The sequence below is a fragment of the Myotis davidii genome, unplaced genomic scaffold (assembly GCF_000327345.1).
Source record: "Myotis davidii unplaced genomic scaffold, ASM32734v1 scaffold3009, whole genome shotgun sequence".
NCBI classification, from domain to species: Eukaryota; Metazoa; Chordata; class Mammalia; order Chiroptera; family Vespertilionidae; genus Myotis; species Myotis davidii.
In genome coordinates this window covers 22,356-26,304 of record NW_006299872.1, presented here as the reverse complement: position 1 = coordinate 26,304, position 3,949 = coordinate 22,356, and positions in this window count along the sequence as shown.

The window sequence follows — 3,949 nt, the reverse complement described above, 5'->3', positions numbered from 1 at the left end:
TCTGGTTTTGCAGACAATTAGCAGAAAAGTTTTCCAACTTCTTTTTAAAAATATGTATGTTTTGCCGAAACCGGTTTGGTTCTGGGGATAGAGCGTCGGCTTGCGGACTGAAGGGTCCCGGGTTCGATTCTGGTCAAGAGCATGTACCTGGGTTGCAGGCACATCCCCAGTGGGAGATGTGCAGGAAGCAGCTGATCGATGTTTCTCTCTCATCGATGTTTCTAACTCTCTATCTTTCTCCCTTCCTCTCTGTAAAAAATCAATAATATATTAAAAAAAAGAAAAAAAAGAATCCAAAAATACGAAGATAGTGTAAGGAGCCTCTGGGACAGCTTCAAGAGTACCAACATCCGAATTATAGGTGGTTGTTTATGGCAGCCAGAGCAAGCTCATACAAGCCCTCCACCCATGCCCTCGCCTGCCGCCTGTCTTCCTTCTCTCCAGGGTCCCTGGACTTGCCACTCGTCACCTGCGACTAAGTGCAGCAGACTCCAGGACACTTTCCTGAGAGTGGGTTGCATTATTCACTCATTTAGCTGTTAAGACTCGCAGACCTACTGTGTGGCTACAGAAGGAACTCGGCCCCTCCTCCTGCCTCCCCGAGCTCAGGCTGACGGCAGAGAAAAACAGTCACATGTTCATGCAAAGAAGACAAGGTGATGTGCTGGAGAGGAGGGCAGCGGCAGGAGAGTCCTGTGAGGGGCGGGGGAGGCAGGCGGGCACTTCCAGGCGCAGCGTGTCAGGCCTGAGGGCTGCAGAGAGGGGCAGACGGGAGGTGCAAGCGGCCCTGAAGGACCCTGTAGGCTGTCTAAGATGTTGGGTTTTGTCCATATGGGAAAAGCCATGGGAATTCAAAGTTTGAGAGGGGGGAGGGTAACATATCTAACTATTAAAATAATTCTCTGGGTGCAAAAGGAATTGAAGGGGAGTGAGTGTGGATGAGCTAAGAGGTAGAATTTTTAAAAATATGTTTTATTGATTTCAGAGAGAGGAAGGGAGAGGGAGAGGGAGACAGAAACATCAATGATGAGGGCGAATCATTGATCAGCTGCCTCCTGCAAGCCCTCTACCTGGGATGGAGCCCGCAACCCAAGCAGGTGCCCTGCCAGGGATCTATGAACCAGGAACCATGACTTCCTGTTTCATAGATTGACGCTCACCGGCCAGGCAAGAGGTAGAATCTGATGATTTGAGCACTTCAATAACATGGGAAATGGGCCCAGTGCACGGGCAGCCAGCGAGGCATTTGGAGGCTTCCGGCTGGCTCCAGCCCGGCCAGAGAGGGAATGACTCCTCTGGCCCCTGGGCCTGGCACACAGGGAGGAGCTTTTGTTTAATGATGACATCTGCTTCCTGTTTATGACCTTCCTCACATGGGGATCCCCGTGGGCTCCTGGCTCCGTGGGTGCAGCAATCTCCTAATGGGCCTCCTCATACCACAGGCTCTGTCTCTCCTAACGCTCAAGCTGGGGAGGGGCAGTTTCAGATTTACAAGGTGGAAAGGATGGGGACGGATGGTGGCATGGCTGCAGGACACTGTGAATGAGTCGGATATTACTAAGCTGTACACTTAAAAATGGTTACGATGGTAAATTTTATGTCATGCGCATGTTAATTAAAACCTCAGCTCCCATCAGATCATTCCCTTGCTCACGTATCAGCTGGTAGAAGAGCCCGGAGCTGAATCTCATCGGCTCTCACGGGGTCCATGTTATTCTCTGTATTGTTTTTCACTGGCAGGCAGATCGGAGCAGGGGGGGAAAGTGTAGGCTAATTCCTTTGCACAGAAGGGTTGTTTGATCTCCCAATGAACCGAGTCAGCTCCCAGCCCCCCATGCATCCATTTGAAGTCATTTCCTCCCCACCCACCCACCCGTGCCCAGCCCTTGAGCCCTCGAGCCCTTGGCCATGCTTCAGCCTTTCCCTGTTGCCCACCCACCTCCTCTTTCTCTGTCTATTGTTTGGTTCATTCAACTACTGAAGATTCCAGTTCCCGAAGATGCTGACAAACCTGGGGAACCCTGGGAGATGGGGAATAGGAGGAGGAGGAAGAAATGGAAATATGTTTGGTTTAGGGGAAAGACTAAAGATACTGATTAATCGTTTACTGTAATATGTTTTTTAAATGTTTTTATTGATTTTTTTTTTTTTTTTTAGAGAGAGATGAAGGGAGAGGAATAGAGAGACAGAAACATCAATGAGAGAGACATATCATCAATCAGCTGCATGCCCCCTACTGGGGGTCGAGCCCACAACCCAGGAATTGAACCCTGATCTCTTGGTTCTTGCGTCGACACTCAACCACTGAGTCACACTGTTTGGGCCTGATTAATCTTTGAGGTTAAATAAAAATATAATTTTATTTAAAAAAATATTTTTATTAATTTCAGAGAGGAATGGAGAGGGAGAGAAAGAAACATCAATGATGAGAGAGAATCACTGATCGGCTGCCTCTGCACGCCCCACACTGGGGTTTGAGCCCACAACCTGGGCATGTGCCCTGACCAGGAATCGAACTATGACCTCCTGGTTCATAGGTCCACGCTCAAGTACTGAGCTATGCTGGCGGGGCTAAAAACATAACTTTAAACAGCTTTGCTTAAATTTTAAGAATAACCACAAGTAAGACGCCCAGGAAGGATAACACAGCGCAGATGCACAGCGTGACCTCTGTATCCACGGAGAAAGTCACATCAGCGGTTTCGCCCTGGTGCCTGAGCTTTTCAATGTTTTACTCTGTAACCGTGGGCACTGTTCCAACTTCTCCAAAGAGCGTGTATATACACAGAGCTAGGTTTACACCGAAAACAAAGGAACAGCCCCTCCATCCACAGGACTCTGCGCCCGGTCTCCCCTGACCGCTCACTGAACTCCCGGGCCTGCCTCTCATGACATGAGTAATTATAGTTGTGACTGCTGCGAGGACTGGGCCAGGCACTCACCGCGCCCTCGAAGCTCCCGTTTCCTGTCTCCGAGGGGACAGTCAGTGCTCCCAGGTGATAGGGCGTTTGAGATGACAATCAGATAATTGCATGTTAGATGCTCATCATAGTGTCTGGCATAATAGCGCAATGAACCTTTGCTGCTGTTACTATTACTTCAGTTTAATTCCAAACCACCCTTCAAGGTAGGCATTTTCAACATTATAGATAATGAAAACAAAGCTCAGAGAGGTTTAGTAACTTGCCTAAAGCCACACAGCTGGTAAAGGGCTTCCTAGGAAGTTAGGCGGAAGTTAATCAACCATGAGTAAAAGTCGTGGTGAATTTGCACACCGTGAATGAGAGGGAAAGAACGAGATGGTGCTAAGGACATGCGGGAGTAATAAGGCCAATCATAGGGTAGCCCTGGATGCATGCCTGGATGGACGAACAATCAAGAAAGAAAAAATGAATCCAGGTACTGGCCCCTGTCTGGAGGAAGACTGTGACTGCACGAGGGGGCGGCTTCTGTGGGATCTAGGAAAGGGGGCCCCGGGGATCAGAACTGTGAGCTGTTCAGTCATTGCTCTCTGTGGGGAGCCTGGCCCGTCTGGCCTCAGAAGGGACTCCAAAGCTGTGGTCCTTCTCCTGGCACAGGGAGCTACTGACTCACTCTTGGTTTTATTGGATTTTTCTAATTCTTCATTTTCATCTCATCATACTTTTTAATTGTGTTTACGCTATTTTTTGTTTAAAACAAGGCTGGTATAAATGAATACGTGTTATTCCAGGACTGGGTTTTACTGTGACCTGCACGAAATGTTCCCCAAATACCCACCTCTCCTGCCTTTGAATTTTTGATTGGCGCTGGCCTCCCCTCCAGGGCTCCTGCTGCTGGGAGGCGGCGCCCTGTATGGGGGCAAGAGCCCTCTACCTCCAGGGCTAAATTTCCCCCAAAGCAGAGACCGGGCAGTACTCCTCTCCAGAGGGGGTTGCTGAAAACCTGGAGGGAGCCTCCTGGTCCACGG